Genomic DNA, 22,430 nt, shown 5'->3' with positions numbered 1-22,430 from the left:
TGATTGCCATTCTTACAGGTTTGAGGTGCTATATCATTGTGATTTTATTTGCATTCCATGATGATTAATGATTTTTAGCAATTTTTGCATGTGCCTGTTGACCATCTGTAAGTCTTCTTTGGAAAATGTATATTCAGTTCTTCTGCCCATTTTTAATCAGATTGCTTGGCTTTTCACTATTGAGTCTCATGAACCATGCACATCAGTTCCAATTTTTTCACATTTGTGAACACTTGTCATTTTCTGGGGCTTTGTTTTCTTTTGTTTATAATGGGCACTTGACAGTTACAGCATTGTTATTGTTTAGTCACTAAGCCGTGTCTGACTCTTTGCAACCCCATGGACTGCAGCTCATCAGGCTTCCCTGTCCTCCACTATCTCCTGGAGTTTACTCAAATTCATGTCCATTCAGTCGGTGATGCTGTCTAACTATCTTATCCTCTGCCTCCCCTGCCTTTTGCCTGCAATTTTTCCCAGCATGCTTTCATACAGATTAGCTAGCCTTGCCATCTGAAATATGGTTCCCTCACTGGGTTTTTTAAAGACACAGTGAAGAAAGTAGGAATGAATAATAAAAGTTCATTCAACCACATTTGCTAACCCTTTAGATGTTTCTCCAAAAGTTGCCATTCAGAACATTTTCTGAGTGTGAATTCTTGTATATTTACCCCCTCTTATATCAGGAAGGTTTCCCCTTTACCAGTTGGTAAAGAATCTGCCTGCAATGCAGGAGACCCTGGTTCAATTCCTGGGTCAGGAAGATCTGCTGGAGAAGGGATAGGCTACCCACTCCAGTATTCATGGTCTTCTCTTGTGGCTCAGCTAGTGAAGAATCTACCTGCAATGTGGGAGACCTGGATTCGATCCCTGGGTTGGGAAGATCCCCTGGAGAAGGGAAAGGCTACCCACTCCAGGATTCTGGCCTGGAGAATTCCGTGGACTGTATAGTCCATGGGGTCGCAAAGAGTCGGACACAACTAAGCGACTTTCACTTTCAGAAGCAGCAAATAAGGAATTCATGAGAGATGAAAACATATTGTGGATAGCACATCCTCTATAGCTCTGGATGTATGCGGGTTCAGGAGTAAAGGCAGTTATGACCTGATAACAACATATACACTGGCTTCTGATGTGTCTCTGTTGCTGGGATTTAATCAGGATGTTTTAGTATTGACCCTCTGTTCAGAGACTTCAAGGGAACATGATATCAGCCCCATCTACTCGACATACTTATTAAGTGGGAGAGAGGGACTGAAGCATTTAGTATCTTGGAAGACAACCAAAGCCTAGTTTGTGATCGAAACATAACTATATCATATATTTTTTAATCCCTGGTTACTGCAGATAATGGTGTTACTGACATTGCAAAATATTATAATTAAAGAATAGGCTTAGTATAGTACCTTAAATCACACTGCTTTTTGTTTTCCATTATTGAAATAGCTTTAGAATGGCTGTTTCTTTTCAGACTAATAGCAAATACAGCCAGCCTTTGTGACCAAGAGCTCAATTTTGTGACTTTGTTATAATAATTACTGGCAAGAGAAAGAGGTGGTATGTTGATTTTCTAAGGGAATTTACATTTTACTGTTGTTATTTTTCTGCCACTGTCCAAGTTGACACAAAATATGGTATGCATTGTTTTAAAAGACTTTAACTAGATCAGTTTCAGAAAATTTTAACTGGGGCTTCAGGATTTCAGGTGATTTGTCTGACTGTAGTAGCAATTAACAGCAGCTATATAGAATGAGTTTTAACTGTTGGAAAGTGAAAGATGATTTTTAAATGTTAAAGAATTTGCTTAAAGAGGTTTAATCTAAGGGGAAACCCTCTCCTCTAATCTAGGTGGCTCAGGCTTCATCTTAAAACTCCTTGAGGGCAGGCACCTCATCTTCTCCATCTCTCTGTTGGTATCACGAAACCCACTACCACCCCTGTTTATATGTAATGACTGGGCTTCAAATGTATATACTAAGTAGTAGATAGAACAGGTTCTTCCATCTACGATGGCTTCCATATTTCAAACCAGTGCTTCTTAAATAACCACTTTTTAAAAAAATAATGATTAGGCCTGGTGCACTGGGAAGACCCAGAGGAATCGGGTGGAGAGGGAGGTGGGAGGGGGGATCGGGATGGGGAATACATGTAAATCCATGGCTGATTCATGTCAATGTATGACAAAAACCACTACAATATTGTAAAGTAATTAGCCTCCAACTAATAAAAATAAATGAAAAAAAAAAAACAATGATTAAATTCAAACTAACCTAAATTGTATAATGTCATATTGTTTTAAAATGCAGCCCATATATAATACTTGTTTTTCTCTTTCAGACTTACTTCATTCTGTGTAACAGTCTTTAGGTCCATCCATGTCTCTGCAAATTGCATAATTATATGGCTGAGTAACATTCCTGTGTGTGTGTGTGTGTGTGTATGTATATATATGTATATGTCACATCATCTTTAAGCTCTTGGAGTTGGTGATGGACACGGAAGCCTGGCATGCTGCAGTCCATGGGGTTGCAGGGAGTTGAACATGACTGAACTAACTGACTGATATCATCTTTATCCATTCCTCTGTTGATGGACATTTAGGTTGCTGCCATGTCCTAAGCTATTGTAATTAGTGCTGCAAATATAATATATTAATGCATGTGTGTGGAATCTAGAAAATGATAGCGATGAATTTGTTTGCAAGGCAGAAATAGAGACACAGATGTAGAGAGCAAGTATATGGATACCAAGGGGAGCGGGGATGGAGGTGGGATGACTTGGGAGACTGGGATTGATCTATGTACACTGCTGTGTCCAAAATAGATACCTAGTGAGAGCCCACTGTAGGGCACAGAGAACTTGACACGGCTCTGTGCTGACTGACACGGGAAGGACGTCCCAACAGAGGGGCTGTTGTTTTCGTGTGGCTGATCCACTTTGCCGTACGGCAGAAACGAATACAGCATTGTAAAGCAACTCTAATTTTTTTTTAATACAGTTTATTGTGCCATTATGATATGTGTGCCCACTCAGTCTTGTCCAACTCTGCGACTCCATGGATTATAGCCTGCCAGGCTCCTCTGTCCATGGAATTTTCCAGGCAAGAAAACTGGAGTGGGTTGCCATTGCCTCCTCCTGATGCCAGATTATAAAACTCCACCCGGAAAGGAATTTTTCTCTTTTATTTACTAGCCCATCCCCAGTACATGGAACAGCACTTGGCCCATAGTAACCCCTAGATCTTTGTTGAATGTATGAATATGTTTTTTAAGATGCTGTGAAAAATAGCTAATTAGGCTGCCTTTGTATAGGATGAAGATCCCAGTTTTCATGTTAGGAAATCTTAATGATTGTCTTGGCTCTGCTACTGATCTGCTATGTGATCTCAAGTATGATAGTCAGTCTCACTGTGCCTTTCTTATCTCTGAAATGAAGAAATTAGATTTTATGAATAATAAAGCCCAGTCCATGTTTAAAAGTACATAACTCACTGATTGGTGATTGGCAGGATGGTTTTGGGAAGTGGCTGCTTAGAAACAAAATTAGAATTTGTGGCCCTCCAGGGCCATGTTGCCAACTGGCATGTCTGGGGTTTGGAACTAAGACTTGGGTCCCTGGCTACTAAAATTTTGGCTCTAACAGTTGAACTAATCATCAGCTTACTAAAAGAAAGGGGGAAAAAAAGAAAAAGCTTTTGTGTAGTCTGGCATGGAATAGTGATTTTTAAGAATAAGGAAAGCTGAATCTGACACAGGAGAGTAAAATATAGCTCAATGATTAAAAAAAAATTAAAAGAACTAGATTTAAATCCTTGTTCCAATATTTTCTGTGACCTTGGCCAAGTAATTTAATTTCTGTGCCTCCATTTTGGCATCAATAAAATGGAATAATGATGATATCTAAATGAAATCATTTATTGGTAGTTTTAGGGACATGGTAAACTTTTAAAGTCTTACAGCCAGGCTGATATAAAGGAATTAGGCAGGTGGATAGAAACGAATCGATGAAAGATAAATCTGTATATTTGGCTTGAGGCAACCACCAAGAGGTGAAATAGTGGTTGAGTACATGGCTGAGATCAGACTGTCCGGGTCTGATATAAATTAGCTGGTACCTTTACTCACTAACATTAATAATTTGGTCAGTTTCTAACCATCTCTGCATCTCAGTTTTCTCATCCGTAAACTGGAGCTAATAATAGCACCTCCCTCTTAGGGTTATTCTGAATGTTCTGTGGAACAATCCATGTAACGTGCTTAGAGCAATGCCTACTGGATAATCAGCACTCAATAAATGAAGTTATTCTTACTTTGTTCCATTAAGTTCACACAGAGGGAGGGGAAATTGAAAGGGACACAGAAGACTGCTAGCCTGGTGAATGAAGAGAAAGCAATGTAGATCCAGTAGGACCAAGGAGATTATCATAGCCTAGGGGCTTGGGAGAGGGGGTTTGTTTGTTTGTAGTGTTTTAAAAACTACTTGTAAACATACTGGAGGAAAGAAAGGCTGTGCACATCCAAGATGTTGGATCATTGATAATAAATATCAGAGTCCCTAGTTTATTCTTGGGTGGTGAAACTTGTTTTAAGAAAGCTGCCATAGGGAAAAGGTCCTTTCGTCTTCAGCTGTGTGGGTTAAAAGATAAGGCTCACTCATGCCCTAACAGTTAGCTGTAAATAGATCATCAGTCTTTTTGTAATCGGGCAGTAGCTGTGATACCACAGTGAGTCATTACCTACCATGTGTTTACCGGTGAGCCCCAAATTATTCTGTGTAGAGAAGTGAGTTTGGGGGGGGGGAGTACCCGAACATCTCAGCACAGAGGGCCATTTAGCCAAATTCTTGAAGCTGCAAAGCTGTCACAAAGTAAGTTGAGATGTGAAGGCAGGATGGAAAGAACGCAGGTCAAATAAAGAATAAAATAGAGGCTAAGTTTGCAGCTAGCACTTTAAAGTGTATTTCTTTGTGGTAAGCTTTAAAGAGACATGAAGAAAGCCTGTGTGTTTCATGACTGAATCCTTTTCCAGTTGATCGGGAAATTTTGGCTATGTCTGAGCACACCTCATTTTTAAAAAAATTGTGTACAAAAACAACCCAATTAAAAAATGGGCAGAAGAAATGAATAGATGTTTTTCCAAAGAGGATATGCCGATGGCCAACAGGCACATGAAAAGATGCTGAACATTGCTAATCGTTAGGGAAATGTAAACCAAAACCACAATAAGATAACACCTCACTGATAGTACCCGTCAGAATGGCCATCATAAAAAAAAAAAAAAAATGTTGGTGAGAATGTGGAGGAAGGGGAACTCTCATACACTATTGGTGAGAATATAAATTGGAATAGGCACTGTGGAAACACTGTGGAGGTTTCTCAAAAAACTGAAAATGGAGCTACTGTATGACCCAGCAATTCCATTCCTGGATATATATCCCCTCAAAACAGTAATTCAAAAAGATACATGCACTCCCGTGTTCATAGCAGCATTATTTGCAATAGCCAAGACATAGAAGCAACCTGAGTGTCCATCAACAGATGAATGGATAAAGAAAACGTAGTATATGTGTGTTTTTGTGTGTATTCATATATACACAGTGGAATACTATTCAGCCATGAAAAAGAATGAAATCTTGCCACTTGAAGCTATTTGGATGGACTTGGAGGGCATTATGTTAGAGTAAATAGGTCAGAGAGAGACAAATACTGTATGATATCACATATATGGAATCTTGAAAATAACAAAAGAGTGAATATAACGAAGAGCAGATTCACAGACAAAGAGAAGAAACTAGTGGTTACCAGTGGGGAAAGGGAAGTGGAGAGGGGCAAGAGAGGGGTGAGGGATTAGGAAGTACAAACTAGCTATAAAATAATCTACAAGGATATATTTTACAACACATGGAAGATAACCAATTACAGTAACTGTAAACATAGTATAACCTTTAAAAGTTGTGAATCACTATGTCATACACCTGTAACTTACATAATAGTGTGCAGTAACTATACTTCAATAAAAAGAAAAACATGTACTTATTCAGAAATAGGTTGACTTATTATTCAAGTAGATTGGGGTAGAAGGGCCTTCTTAGCAGAGAGTAATAGAAAGTTTTCTCCCTTACAAGCATTGTTTCTTACACAGTACAATACATAAGTTCAGCTTTAAAATGTAAATATGCTTTGAAGGTGTCAGATGTCTTCATTGTTTACACTTCAAAGTAAATCACTTTCATTTTTTTACTTTTCTCTCTTCCCCAACTGAGGATTTGACCTTGAAGGCAGTGGAGTTTCAAATGGAAGATTAAATTAAATTAGAAATTAAAACTGAGGGACATCTAAGGTGAGTTGGCTTGCGGTAGAGAACTTTGATCAAATATTCAAGGAGTCAACTGGTAAAGAAGACATTGGGACATTTGAGGAGAAGAGAGACTAGATTCATTTAATTCACATTTATTCCAGGATTTTCAGAAGCAGATGGGCCATTTCCAAAATTCTTTATACAGTGCTTTAACCATAATTTAATAATGCTTGAAGCTCTTGTTAGAGTCTGTGCCAGCTCATTACAACAGGATGACTGTAAATGACTAAGTAATTAGCAGGGCCCAGGGCAAAATGAAAGGGCAGGACCCTTAGATTCAAAAAGCAGGACAGGGCATCCCTGGTGGCTCAGTGGTAAAGAATCCGCCGGCCAATGCGGGAGACACATGTTCAATCCCTGGTCCGGGAAGATCCCACATGCCTCGGAGCAACTAAGCCTGTGGTTCACAACTACTGAGCCTGTGCTCTAGAGTCTGGAAGCCACAACTGCTGAGCTCACGGGCCCTAGAGCCTGTGCTCTACAACAGGAGAAGCCACTGCAATGAGAAACCCATGCCCTGCAAGTGGAGAGTCACACCCACTTAGCACAACTAGAGAAAAGCCTGTGCAGCGAAGACTCAGCACAGCCAAAAAAAAAAAAAAAAGCAAGGCAGAGAGTTGTTACATGTGCAAAAATCTAAAACCATTTCCTTTCTTCCACCATCTCTCTCTCAGCTTTTCATAACATTGTTTTTATTGGCTAATGTAGTTCCAAGTATAAAGAAAAGCACAAGTTTAAATTATTAGCATGAATTTAACCATTCATCTTGATACTGTGCAATGCAAATATAAGGCTATCTAACTTTCATGTAGAATCATGCAATTTGTATGTCATAGATCGTGCATACGTATGTCTTTCTCAGCGGAACAGTGGAAACACTGCACAAAACTTATTCTACCATTTTAATTTCATGTCTTGATACACACACAGTCTCCTTTAGGCTTACTGATGACTGAAAGAGAAAAAGAACTGTGGCTTGCCCTTTCTTTGTCTTTTTATGTATCATTTTCAGCATAAGCAGCTGGCTAATACAAGGGAGAAAATGCAATAAACAAAGGCTATGGTAGAGTTTCTTGGTCATCTGTGTTTCTTTGAATAGCATTGCCTTCTCAAAGTCGGATGCAGATTCTCGTTCCCATGAAAAACGTGGCTGGTGGATGATCAGCTTCCTCACTTGCTCAGCCATAGTCATACAAATCTCACTGACCTCCCAGGAGTCATGGGTCTACCAGAATTCAACTTCTTGCATGTTATATGTGGATGAGGCAGCAAGGTCTGGGGACAGGTATATTACTGTTCAGGTGTATTGATGCCCCTGTTCCTGTGTATGCTCCATTATCCCATTGGACTGCACCCACAGAACACTGGTTCAAATATAAAAGCATTAAGCGGAGCATAGGGCTGTTCTGATCATGGAGCCCCACGGAGCTGCCCAGGACGCGCATCCATGCATCCAGCCCTGCTTAGAAGTTGCTTAAACACAGATGAGGACACAAGTAGCAAAGGGGTTTGCAATGGAAGTAGCAACTCGCTCGTCTTCCTTGTTTGATTTGATTTGATCAGAGGCTGCCTCAGACATATGGGAGTCACAGAATAATTGCAGACCTACTTCTGAAATTGATTCTTACTCTGAGATCTGCAAGGGTAAGAGGGCCTGGAGGCAGATGGCTAGTTTAACTTGGTTTTAAACAAATACCATGTTTTCTGGTCTATGCATTTGATTAAAATTTTACAGTAAAACATGAGACTTCAAAAAATGAACTTGGATGGTTTTGAGTTTAATGTGTTCAGTTAAAGAGGCACTTATAAATCAAGAAATCTATGTTAAAGATACAATAGTAGACTTTAAAGAATTGTTCCTAGAATTTCCAGAGCTCCCAGTTATACTTCATCAGCTGTGCACTGGTTTCTATGGCTCAGTGACCATATCTCTCCCATTTCCGCATCTTCTTATCCCAGAGGACGATTGATTGTTGGCTGAAAATCAAGGAAGATTTGAAAGAAGTTGAGTGACTTTATAGGATTTATTTAAGTTCTGTTTTTTACTTTTACTTTAGAGCTTTCAGCTTGTGCCCCAACCATAATTTACCTTGCTCCCTGAAACTTCTACTTTATGACTTATTGAGTAGTGTTATTAATATTTCGTCAGATTTTTTTCTCCATATTTGAGGAAGGACTGCCACAATGTAGAACATGGTTTTTATTACATCTTGTGGAAAATTGATTTTTTTCACACAGAGATAGACTTAATCTTATAGTCAATAGAGAAATAAATATTTGAAAGTAGAAGCTGGAAAAAGAGAATTAAAATGTGCTGATTTCTGTTATGTACCAGTTACTGTTCTTTACATGTATTTTTGTGTTTAATATCCACATAGTCATTGTGGTAGGTGGAAATAAGAATACTGTCCATGTGAGGCCAGAAAGCCATCTGGAAGCTTCCATTCCAGTATTATATGTCCAACAGCCTACCTGAGAAGCCCACTTAGTACTGATTTCTCAAAGTCAGTGTGGCCAAATTAAGCTCACCTTTTCCCCACAAAGCCTTCTCTAGTTGCTTTGTTTGTGTCCAGCTCTTTGCGACTCCATGGATTGTAGCCCACCAGGCTCCTCTGTCCATGGAATTCTCCAGGCAAGAATGCTGGAGTGGGTTGCCATGTCCTCCTCCAGGGGATCTTCCTGACTAAGGGACTGAACCCGTGTCTCTTGCATCTCCTGGATTGGCAGGCAGGTTCTTCGCCACTACCACCACATGGAAAGTCCCTTCTCTAGCCACAGCCTTTCTCATCTAAGTGATGGTATGGCTCTCTTCTGATTGTGCGGGCTAAAAACCTTGAGGACAAACTTGCCACCCTCTCTCCTTATCTCCTCCACCCAGTCCATCAGGAGATCCTCTTGACTCTCCTTCAGAAGAAGCCCAGCCTGGACCTGAGCCCGCCTTAGCAGCACCCCCTGAGTCTGAGCCAGCGTCTCTGTCCAAGAAGATGATCTTTCCACCTGCCTCCACCCTGGCGGCCAGCCCCGTGGTCTCTTCCCATGCAGCAGCTGGAAAAAGGTTGTAGAAACAGAACTAATATCAATTCTGAGCTCAACCTCCTGCAGTGGCTCCCATTTCACTCTCAAGAGTAAAAGCCAAAAAGCCTTGAGCTGCCTTTGATTTGCCCTCCCTCCACCTCTGCCCACACAGTAGCCCCCCTGCTACCCCTTCATTCCTCTGCCTTTGATCCCCCCTTCCCAGTGACACTCCATTCCCACTGACCCTCTAGCAATTCCAGGAACAGCCCTGGGGACACTCCCACCTTCGGGCCTTAACCTTGGCCATTCCGTGTGCTGAAACACCCTTCTCTTGCGCATGACTAACCCCCTCACATCCTCCAAGGTCTTGGTTACATGGCACTTTCTTACTGAGGTCCCCTTACCACCCCACAGTCAACAAAGGCCAGAGGTGAGGATTCAATGACACACAGTGGGTAGTGGGCGCCTTTGAAAGTTGAGGAAAGTGGTAGGATGCTGGGCAGATCCTAGAGAAAGGGGCCAAGCAGATGGCCCAAGTAGTTGACTCTGTAACAACCCAGTGGAGTACTGAAGTTTGCTATTGAATCAAGCAACGTAAGGTCAAATTTCACTCTGTGTGTGTGTGTGTGTGTGTGTGTGTGTGTGTGTGTCAGAGTTTTGTTTACCTTTCCTTCGCTCTTGTTCTTTCTCAGATATAGAAACTATTGCTACTCAGTGATACCAAAAAAAAAAAAAAAATTAAAAAGGGACTCTTGGAAAGGAAAAACATAGCAGAGAATCAGGAATTCTGCATTCTAATCTCAATTCTGTCACCAAAGTCCAATGCCTTGGGCAAGTCATTTCCTTGGTTTTAGTTTGCTCAGCTTTAGAATAAGGAGATTGGGCAAGAATCAGTAAGTTTCTCAACTTGATCAGAGGAATGAGCCAGGGAGCATTTGCAAAATTCACATTTCCCTGAATCTACCCATGAATAGACTGATTTAATCGAGCTTACATGAAATTCTGTAGTTTGCATTTTTTACCAGTTTTCCAGACAGTTGTGATGATCAGCCACTCTGGAATCACAAGATTTGATGACATTTGAGACAACCTCCCCCCTCCCATTGTTCCATTGTTTAAGATATTTGTTTACCTAAATATTATTCAAATCAGAAATTATCACAATTGTAGTAAGATTGACTTTTATTGTGTATCTGGGTGTTTCTGTCAAAAATTGCATAATCTTTTATTTTTTTCCTACAGAAAATTAAGAACAATGTCTAACACAAAATAGTTTCTCAATATTTATGAATGAATAAGTGATCAGTTCCAAATGTTTAAAAAATTGGTGTTTTTAGTATCTCCTTGGGTAACCTATTTCTCGTATGTAGGAAAAAAATTCAGAGTTCATCTGGTATCCTTCAACATTAAGAATATGTAACAGAATAACCATATATAAACCAAGACTCATAAGGATAATTATACTTGAACATTTTTGATAATGGAGAACCATTTCTATCCTTTATAGTATAGATGAACGAGATGCATGTGAAAGTATACTATTCCCAAGGTGCTTTATGTGCTATGAAAATATGTGATATTTTTATGCTCCTCTTGTTCTTGTTTTCAGCCACCCATGGCGTCCTAATTCGCAACCTGTCAACTTTGCCAGCCTCACAGTCTTGCTAGGACAACTTCTGCAGAGAATTGTATTAGCCCTGAACTTTCTGAATGACCAGTGTGATTTGTGGCAACAAATACAGTCTCACGGGTTTCAAAAGGGATTGAACTTGGAGGCAGAAATTCTGAGATGTCATTCTGCCTTTGTCTCTTAATAAAATTAGTCAAGCCCTGTCACCTCTTGTGGCCTCTAGTTCCTCTTCTGTGAAGTGATTTCTCCATTTATTCAGACACTGTCATAGTGCCTCTGACGTTATTTGAATGCGCTACCACAGGCCACAAAATCATATTGCTTAGAAGCAAACAGGAACAGAACTCTGTTGGTACCTTCATTTCTCATTACCAATCATTTGTGCCTGTAACACAACTCCTTGCCTCCATGATTTTTCAGAAAGGAAAAACATAGGTCAGCGTAAAGCATGTGATATGACCATAAGAGGTACCCCCCTCCTTAAGTCTGGGCCCAATTAGAAGTTCCATTTTATCGCTTTCATGAGAAAATATTGTTACTGGTTGGAGCTAATGGTTTGGTTTAGGCCTCAGCCAGTATCTAGTAGGGGCTTCTCAGGTGACTCAGTGATAAAGAATCTGCCTGCCAAGGCAGGAGGTATGGTTCTGTCCTTGAGTCGGGAAGATCCCCTGCAGAAGGAAAGGACTACCCCCTCCAGTATTCTTGCCTGGAAAATTCCATGGACAGAGGAGCCTAGCAGGTTATGGTCCATGGGGTTGCAAAGAGTCCTATGTTACTGAGCACGCACTGCACCTAGGTCTAGTAATACTCTGAGGAAGAGTCTGCCACGATTGGTGTCCTCTTGTGATATCAAAGGAATTACCCTGGAAAGAATACTTTTTAACGCCCCCCCCTTTTTTTTTGGTTACAGTTATTTAGTTGCAGCATTGTTAAAACAAATATTGCACAGGAAGTGAACACAATCTTGTGTGTAATATATCTTACAAAACGACATGACCAATGCTTGCATTTTATTACTTTTTAAAGAGAATATAAGCATTAATGATAGAAAGGTATTAATAGACGGTAGAGTAGCAAACCTATTTATTATGGTGACATTGTTCTGTATTTTTTAGGCTTGATTTTCCTTTGAAAAGCATGAAAGTAAAGTGTAGCATCATGCGAGAACTCTGCCAGGCGAATTTTCTATGAAACGCTCTTCTCACATCATTGAATTTAACGGCTTCCAGAGTCATTGTGATCTTCTTAAGTAACTTTTTGTTTCAGGGTAGTTACTGTATCTGGGCTTCCCTGGTGGTTGAGACTGTAAAGAATTTGCCTGCAATGTGGGAGACCCAGGTTTGATCCCTGGGTTGGGAAGATGCCCTGGAGAAGGAAATGGCAACCCACTCCAGTATTCTTGCCTGGAGAATTCCATAGTCAGAGGAGCCTGGCGAGCTGTAGACCATGGGGTTGCAAAGAGTTGGACATGACTGATTGACTAAGACACACACACACTGCATCTAATTACTGCATTTTGTTATATTTCAGAACAGCTGAGCATCACACGCCAAAAGGCATATAAAAAACAAAAGCTGTAAAGTTTGGATCTTTTCCTGCGTTAGAAGCAAGAAAAATGGAAAATTGATCATCAAAGGTAAAACTATCTCCTTTTCCTTAAAATCTTATATTCCTACAGCTTCCTCTTCAGTCACCATGTGTGAAGCAGTTTTTTCTTTTATGATTGTGTGGTGAAGTTTAACAAACATATTTCTGGCTTATAATTCAAGGTGTATTAATATGCTGCTGACATACTCTACTGTTGTTTTAACTCCTTAATTGCCTCTTCAGAATTTGGACCAGATGTGTTTTATATGTTTAATCTTCATTCTTGCTGTTGATCTAGAGTGGCAGAGCAGGGCGATGCATTTTTTTAAGTCTTTGGGCTGAAATGTTGCACTTTAGGTTAGGCATGGAATCATGGAAGTAAATGATGCAGTATCAGCTTCTTTTTTCTTGGGAGTGTTGGACAGATTTGAATTTATCACCACAAACTGATCAACTTGATTTATGTGAGGTAAGGAAGACAATGGAAACACTTGAAGTAATGGTATGGTCTCCACTCCTTTCATTTTATTGTGTAGTTTATGGAAAGAAAAAAGAATGGTCTTGACAATATATGATATCAGATCTAAAGGGAATTGATATTGCCAAATATGTTAATAATTGATTGTTTTGATTGCTTGCCTGGGACAACTACTTGAGCATGGCTATTTACTGGGGAGTTGGTTCCAAGGATTGGGGAAAGTGAATGGGGAAAGAAACACAGACCGAAATAAGAGCAAATGAATGAGTTCTCCAAGGTGGACGTGGGAACATGGTTCCCCTGGGACTTCCAGGAGGGTGTGAGATCCCCCCTGGAATTTCCACCTGAAGCACGTATAGCCAAAGGTTCACTCATTGGCTTTTTTCCCTTGGTTGTGGGTTGCTCCTGGGTCATTAAACCCCCCACAGTGCTGAGCAGTGCTGGCACTGGTCATTGTGGTGGACACTGTAAAGGCAAAGAGAATTTGAGTTGGTTCAGAACTGTCCATCTGTGCAGCCATGGCTGAAATCAGAGGTGGACCAACAAGGTATGAAGCAGGGACCAGAAGTGTCTATTGTAGTTCTTTTTACTTTATTTTCAATAGTCAAATAAATCACATAATCCTCCTAAATGAACTATTTCCAGGAAGAAAATGTCTTGTGTTTTAAAGACATTGATGAGTGATATCCAAATGGCATAGAACCGAAAGGAACTCTCTTTCAAAACTAACTTCTTATTCAATAAATTGTCCATGTTCAGAGGTGAAAAGTGCATCCTGGTCCATGTATACTTTGGACATTATATAGTAAGATTTGAAGTATGACCAAAATATTGGAAAAGAGATAATGGAATTAGATTTTATAGTGCCTATACATATTATTCACTGTATTTTGATTTCATACAGGAAGGTGTCTGTGGATGCACAAAAATATAATTATTGTCTTTCCTATTTGGAAATAGCCCCAATAGCAGTGTCATTATTGGTGTGAAAAGCGTGACTGTAATTATGCATGTCCGAGCATAAAATTACAAGGATGGTCAGCTGACAAAATAGATTTAACACATTAAAGTGAATTGGGGTTGGCTTGTTGGTTGGTTTTTGGCAATGAGGACATTCAGCAGATGAAAATAAAGCCAGGTAAAGGCTGTGGTTTGTTGTGACCTAGAAGATCCTTTGTTCAGAAGAGAGATGTTACCAGGGAACTCTAAGGAGCAACTCTGCAATCACATGAATAAGCAACATTTCAACTGATTAAATGAACATGCAAATTCCTAATGAGGGAACTGAAAATGGTGGAAGAAGGGGAAGGGTGGCCAGAAGAGGCAAGGCAGGGGGACCAAGAAAACAGTGACAGGTGGCAAGACAGAAACCCCCAAAGTGGACAGAATGAAACTGCAGAAATAAGAGAATCCCACAGCAGTGGAGAGATACCTCTTAGAGCACACCTCATCTTGAGCCCAGGATGCAGACTGAGCAAATGGTCTCAGTTCAGTTGAGGCCTGATAAATTCCTGGGTCATCACAGGAAGCATCAATTAAAGCATCTTCTCACCTAAACAGCACAGTTGTCTCCTTTGTCTTCCTCTCTGTGGTCTCATTAGATTCCAAGGCCTCCCAAATAAAAGCTCTGATCACATCTGCTCTTTGCTCAGAAAATATTCCCTTATTTACCAAGTCATCATTGTCCAAATTTCTTAATCAGATATTTAGAACCTGCTACTCTGTTTTCAGGCTTAACTTTCTTACTCCTTGATGCCACCCACCAGTGGTCTAGATCATTGATTAGTACTGCAAATTCTGTGATGTATCTGGTCTTCCAAGTGGTGTGGGTGCATTTGGGTTCTCAAATATAGGTGAGTCTAGGACCAGACCCAAGAATTTGCCTTGTTAAAATGTTCCCAGGCTATGTCACTATTGCTGGTCCAGGAACCTTACTTTGAGAATCACTCCGGAAAAATAAATGATCCAGGCTGACACTATGGTTTCTACATTGCAGTTTAAATCAAAGACCGATTGCAATAAAAGGGCTTGCTTGCCAGCAAAACCATTGTTGTACTGTGCACTAGATTAAGAACAAGGTCTGTCTCCTGGTCAAATACCTTCTTAGTGTCATAAAATCCCCCACAGTAAGCTTCTTGATACATGTATATATCCCCTGCTGTGTTATAGACTTATAAATGTTTATTGGATAGATGGATGGATGGAAAAGAGAGGAAGGGGAGAAGGAGAGAGGGACAGACAGGTTTGGCAAGCAAGCATTGATTTCAGCAAGAAACTTCATGCCTACAAAGAAATTGCCATGGTAAATGCCATTAGGAAAAGACTAATTACCATCACACGAAAACCTCCTTATTGTATAAGAACATACTCCTTATTTCAGACATTTGATTAGGTGGAATAACAATGGAGTCAGAGCCTGAGCATCTGGGTATCAATAGTATTGTACTCTGTAATAAGCAGAGTCTTTCACAAAAGACTTTTGCCGTTTGATTGAGTTCAGCAGAGGAGAGATGTCATTTCTATCAAGACAAATTGTACATTTTACTTTATAAAAGAGCCACTGGCTATGTGCAAGCAGGAAATCACATCTATTTAATGAATTCCTTTGCAAATGTCTCTTCCTTGAGTTTAAATTTTGCAGCTGCAGCATCATTTGAATGTTTATTCACATTTCAGACAATTGTGCTTTCTGGTTTTTTGCTTTCTTGCGTTCAGATGTGTTCGTGTATCACTGTTGCAAATTCTTTCTCTACATCTTTTATCTGTGCATATCACCTCGTGATTGGTTTATAAATTTATCCTACTTTACTTACTAAAATAACTGTTCCTGCTGTCTGCTTTCTGCCTGCTCTTTGATTTAGTCCTGAAGTTGGGCTCAAGGCCTACTTTTAGAGCTCAGCATGAAATTTATTCTGTGTTTTTAAACCAGGTTCCTACTTGTTTCTTTCTGTTATAGGTTCTGTGTTGGCACCAACTTGGAAACGCGCCTCTTATAATTATGTATCAGCATAAATAATAACAATGAATGAAAACAGGAATCTTGAAAATTTATTTTAACAATTGATTTCATCATTTACTTTAATGGTAGAAAATGTCACCTGCTGCTAGGGCATACCTGGTGTTAAGCTTCGAGGAAAGGACTAGTTCCAACCTTGTTACCTGATGTGTGTCCTTGGCTGAGTCCTCAGGCCTCAGCTACCTCCATTATAAAAAGAAGGATTTAGGATAAATGTCACTAAGGAGTTCATTCTGGTTCCTTATCTTGTAATGTCAAGATGCAGGTCATATGAAATGCTGCTTAAAATCAGGTATGAGAATATGAGTGAGTCAGTTCATCAACTAATATGGCAACCTTTTGGAGGTAAAATTGAAAGACCATGGTTTAGGGTGCAGAAAGATCTGTGTTCAAAACTCAGGTCTTCCACATATTAACAGCATGAGCTTGGAGAATTGACTGCACCCTTCGGTGTGCCTCAGTTTCTTCATCTGTAAAATGGGGGCAGTGTTGTTATCATCTGCCAGGTTGCTTTAAAAATGGGATAATCTGGAGAATACCCAGCACTTTCCAGCTGAGCACAGTGAGCTCTAAGGACCTCTCCAGGTCTCTAAGCCAGCCAGAGCCCACACCATGGTTTTAGTGGTTAGTGGAAATTCCATCCTTCTTCTCCACTATAATTCTACAAGGCTAAGAAATGTATATCTGTGACTCTAAATGATGAACTCAGTTTGGAAAATGTACCTGTAATTTAGTTATCTGAGACCTGGCAAGACAAATAGGAAAATTCAGCAGTGGGTTTTCAGCTTGACAGGACATCTGGTTCCATATATTGTGAGTAATTTATACGGAGCAAGCAAGGCCCTTTTCATCAAGACTGACTCCTTCAGTGTCAAAGCTTGAGGTTTGCAAATTGCATTCTGACTCTGACTTTGTTATGTGGCCACAGTTTGGGCAGAAATGAAAGCCTCTTTAAGACTTCAGTTTACCCTGAATAAATGTTGCCGTGCTCTTGATTTATATCTGATTCCAGTAAGTTCAAAAGTATGCCTTACTTTTTTCTTTCTTGTCCTCTGAAAATTTGTTTATAGCCAATCTGTACCCAGATAAATTACATTTGGGGCAAAGATGATTTGTTTACTATAGGATCCATGCAACTATTGAATATTTTTCTGCTCTTTTCATTTATTAATTTTTTGAGGTTGAATTGTTACTTTGATACTGGTTAACCTCAGTCCTTTCTCAGCAGAAATTCAGAACTTCCTCCTTAATAGGAGTAGATCAATAAAGTTTTGGTGGACGATTTCATCAATCTTAGCAGAGGGTTTAACCCTGTGGGCTTCTTTACTCTTTCAATATTTTATAAATCCTCTGCAAGTTAATGTCTTTTGAGATAAAGCTTACTATATTTTATTCCTCTATGCTTTTTAATTAGAAATGATTCAGAGCCAGGAACTGCTGGTGCTGTTTGAGGACATTGATTATTTTAGACACCTGTAAGACAACTAAAATCTAATTGTGGGCTGTTGTGTTTATTTGTCATGTCTCTGAGACATATCACCGTGAAGATGAAAATCATACTGATGAGGCTGTTTCAAGCTCTGGGAGACAGATACATGTGTGTGTCAGCATACCACCTACTCCTTCAGTGTGTGGTGGGGTAGTGGTGGAGATGATGGTGTGGTGTTGTCTAGTTAGCAACCCAGTCATCCACAGTAGTGTATTTAATTTCTACATAAATCAATTATTACCAAAATTGGCCTTTTCTATTAAAAGATCTATTAAGTACTATCTGAAGGACACATGTTCTCCATTGTATGATAGAATCATTTCTTTGTGAAACAGAGTATAATAGAATTTATCACAGCTCACAATTTTTTTAGTATTTTGTTGACATTTTTAAAATCCCCAAGGATAGCATTTACTCTATAGTAAAAGGGTTGGACTGTAAAGAAGGCTGAGCACAGAAGAATTGATGCTTTTGAATTGTGGTGCTGGAGAAAGACTTAAAAGTCCCCTGGATAGCAAGGAGATCAAACCAGTCACTCCTAAAGGAAATCAACCCTGAATATTCATTGGAAAGACTGATGCTGAAGCTCCAATACTTTGACCACCTGATGTGATGAGTTGCCTCATTGGAAAAGACCCTGATGCTGGGAAAGATTGAAGGCAGGAGGAGAAGGGGGCGACAGAGGATGAGATGGTTGGATGGCATCACCGAGTAAATGGACCTAAGTCTGAGCAAACTCCAAGAGATGGTGGACAGGGAAGCCTGTAAGGCTATATAGTCCATGGGGTTTCAAAGAGTCAGACACAACTGAGTGACTGAACAACAAAAAGATGAGAATTATAAGGGAAAAAAAACAAAATGCATATTGGCTAATTTTTTTTCATTCCTGCTATATTCTCATAATGTGCTAGAAATTTTCATCTAAAATATTTACTTAAAGCTAAATTTAGGGAAAAGATGATCCCACTTAAAACAACCAGCAGGAGTGCAGGGATTTTTCTTGCCATTCCGATATGATCTGGGAATTATAAATCATGTAAAGTACAAATTTGACAAAATAGCTGCAGTGATACACAATTTATTTCTCTCTGGCATGTCAAACATTTGAGGTCTTTGTATTTATTTATGATTGAAAATATAATAGCAAACATATGTCAGATACTTAGATTTTTACCTGTACAGGGGGGGACATAATTTCATATCTACCCTTTTAGAGTCTTTGACTTGGCCTGAGAATTAAGTTGATGTAAGTGAACAGAAAATTGCACAAATGAATTCAATATAAGCTTTATGTGACTTGATTGTCTTCATAAGAAAATAAAGATGAAAAGTAGCAGAATCTTAAGTGTTTATATACTAAGTTGAACAAAGAGATAGAATTGTGGAAACGTAACTAAAATACACAGGTGGCCTAAAGGAAGATAAGAGTTATTTTAATGAGGTCTCTGTATAGAATTCTCTCATCCTCCATGCCCTGTCTCTGGGAATAACAATGTGTTCCCCCTGTACAGGGAGGGAATCTTTCATATGGGAGTTTTATCTTCTTTTAGGAAATGAAGAGACCTCAGAACACAATGTTCTCCTTGTACCTACTGTTTTTCAAGTGCCTTTGACTCAATAACCCTTATGCCAAAGTGGCATGTTTACCTTCCAGGCATTGTCTTGAACACTTGATCTGAGACCTCACTTAATCCTGACTCTAACCTATGAGAACATTTTATACAGGGAAAAATTGACAAATCCACCATCATAGAAATAGATTTCAAACTATTTTTCTTCTTGTTAGAGGAAACTCATAAAGACCTCACTGAAGACATAGAAGATATGAACACACACTAAGAAACTTCATTTAATGGTCTTAAATGGACTTTTAAAATCAACAGAGAATACCAGTTCTTCTTCAGTTCTCATATAATATTTAAAAATTACTGAGCCATAAACCAAGACTTAGGCTTCCCAGGTGGTTCAGTGGTAAAGAATCTACCTGCAGGGCAGGAGATGTGGGTTCAGTCTCTGGGTGGGAAAGATCCCCTGGAGAAGGAAATGGCAGCCCACTCCAGTATTCTTGTCTGGAGAAGGAAATGGCAGCCCACTCCAGTATTCTTGTCTGGAGAAGGAAATGGCAGCCCACTCCAGTATTCTTGCCTGGAGAAGGAAATGGCAGCCCACTCCAGTATTCTTGTCTGGAGAAGGAAATGGCAGCCCACTCCAGTATTCTTGCCTGGAGAAGGAAATGGCAGCCCACTCCAGTATTCTTGCCTGGAGCATTCCATAGACAGAGGAGGCTGATGGGTTGCGGTCCACGGGGTTGCAAGAGTTGGACCCAAGTTAGCGACTGGATAACAACGACAAACCAAGATGGAAATGTACTCTGCATTTCACAGATGAAGAAACTGAGGCATGAGGAAACTAAAGAACTTGCCGATGAACACAGAACTAGTACGTGGCCGAGCAGGACGCAGACCCATGGCAGCCAGAGCCACCTGACTCCTACATTGTCTGTCCGCACCACTTTGTCCTACAGGCGAAGAGCAGAGAGCTGGTCTTTAAGAGGTTATTTAAATTTATATACCAGGCCAAGAGGGCTAGGATTACCCCAGTTTTTTAGATTACATTTGAAATCAAGGATGTGCCCGATTTGAGGTAAACCAATCAGAGTGACAGTGACACTAGATTTAGGAGAAAATTCACACCATAAATTATTTGCACACACACACATGCCTACATACAAATACATAGGCACAAGGCCCTGGGGGTGTGTGTGTGCTCAGTCATGCCCACCTCTTTGTGACCCCATGGACTGTAGGCTGCCAGGCTCTTCTGTCCATGGGATTTCCCAGGCAAGAATACTAGAGTGGATTGCCATTTCCTTCTCCAGGGGATCTTCCCCACCTAGGGATGGAAGCTGTGTCTCATGTATCTCCGCATTGACAGGCAGAGTCTTTACCAATGGCGTGACCTGGGAAGCCGCTACCATAAATTAAAGTAGATTAGAATTAAATAGTTGCTAAATGTTTAAATAGCAAAAGCAACGCAAGAATGACATAGATTGAATTATTACTGTAAATTCATTCTCGTTAATAACCCACCCCTGAAGTGTTGGTCATGTTTAGGTTCCTGTGTGTGAAATAGGAGGACATCCCACTGATGTTTCATGGTCACGTCAAACTCATTATTTTCAATACTCAACCCATAAATGCCCCCTTCCATCTGTTCCTCCCTCCTCTGCGGCTTTCTGTCCCCATCTCTGTCACCGTGACCCACACACCCTCTTGCTTAAGCTGGAAACCTGGGAGTCATCTGTGAAATCACTCTTCCCACCACTTTTGGAAAATTTAATCAAATTTGTTGAATGAAGTTCTATATTACCCATATAATATGTGAATGCCCAGCTGGTTGGGTGATTACAGTCAGAGTGTGGTGATGAGACGTTATGCTCTGGTGTTTTCTCACGTGTTTGGGTTTCTGGCCACACTGTTCCATCCCCATGTATGGTTTTATGTTTCTGCATTTTTGTTAGTGGTGGTGTGTTGTTAGTGTTTCATGTAATACACACAGGGAACATCCACTGTGGAACAACTGAGAGATTTTCTCCTCTCTGTGAAGGCATTGGATTTGTTGAAAGCTACCGCGTATGGCCTCTGGCACAAACAGCTCTCAGCAGTATTACCCTCTTTAATTATGTCCCCCAGGAAAAAATAATCACTTCTCTGGCAAGGCAGCTTTCCTAATCAGAGACTTCCTGGGTCTTAAGTAATAAGACACTCAAAAGTTTCAAATGGAAACTTATAGTGGGGCTTAATTGGGCATGTATTTTAATCTGCTAGGAAGATCAAGAAACTCTAAATGTTACATATAAGAAAGTATTTCATGAGGGATACATGGATAGTTTCATGTATTTTGATCTATTTTTATTTAAGAGAAGTTACTGGCAAAATAATGTGTGCATTAGTATTAAAAAGTTGGAGTAATGTATCTTCCTTGACCTGTAAATTACTGCTTCTTTCTCGATCATTTTATTGTCATTATTTTTCACTTGAACCATTTTCTAGGTGTGAGAAATTTTGCTTAGTTAGCATATGAAGGAAGGTGCCTCAGGCAGGTAGACTGAAGACCTGAGTCCCAATAGGATTTTAACAGTAAGAGGATCCGTGCCTCCCAACCTCCCAACCCAGGGAGACAGTTAACAGGAAAAAAAGAAAAGAATTATAGATTGAACTCCAAGGGAAGGCCCTCATGTAGGGGGCAGAAGAAGGAATTAGCTGGGTAGTTAAAATTAGCTAGACAGTGGTTAAAGCAGTTAGAAAGGGATTTAATTCAGGACTATTGTAATAGGGCCAAACAGACCTTGGTAACAAATTGATTTCAATTCCAAATAAATTATGGACAAGTAGGGACTTATACTTAAATAAATTATGGACAAGTATGGGTTTCCCTTGTGACTTAGCTGGTAAAGAATCCACCTGCAATGTGGGAGACCTGGGTTCGATCCCTGGGCTGGGAAGATTCTCTGGAGAAGGGAAAGGCTACCCACTCCAGTATTCTGTCCTGGAGAATTTACAGTCCATGGGGTCGCAAAGAGTCGGACATGACTGAGCGACGTTCACTTAACAAAAACAAGGGACTTATAAGTAAGAAGCAGGTGGGAGTCAGTGGATGGAAATTACTAAGAGGAAACATCAGGAGCAAAGGAAGATTCTGGTTAAACAGGCCTGATAGGATTCTTGCTAAAGGCAGACCAGGGTGACCAGATATCAAAGGTGGAGGGTGAAGAATTTGATCAGATCACAAGGCGATCAATTACGGAAGGTGGGGTGTTCTGTCTAAAGTGACTTAACAAAATTCTTGCTACAACTGGGTGA

At 40.0% G+C, this 22,430-nt stretch overlaps 1 protein-coding gene across 2 annotated transcripts in view; it reads left to right on the top strand.

Moving 5' to 3' along the window:
- The window catches only part of DLGAP1 (DLG associated protein 1), a 770,938-nt gene that overhangs the window by 262,601 nt on the left and 485,907 nt on the right, over positions 1-22,430 (top strand). For both annotated transcript variants that reach the window (XM_043443644.1, XM_043443645.1), the window contains one exon: positions 12,529-12,634. The gene's annotated coding sequence lies outside the window, so the exon portion shown is untranslated. The remainder of the gene's footprint in view (positions 1-12,528; positions 12,635-22,430) is intronic.

This window comes from Cervus canadensis, chromosome 23, assembly GCF_019320065.1.
Source record: "Cervus canadensis isolate Bull #8, Minnesota chromosome 23, ASM1932006v1, whole genome shotgun sequence".
In the NCBI taxonomy this organism is placed as follows: Eukaryota; Metazoa; Chordata; class Mammalia; order Artiodactyla; family Cervidae; genus Cervus; species Cervus canadensis.
Note: the sequence above shows the minus strand (reverse complement) of the source record. Positions and strands in the feature narration are given on the sequence as shown.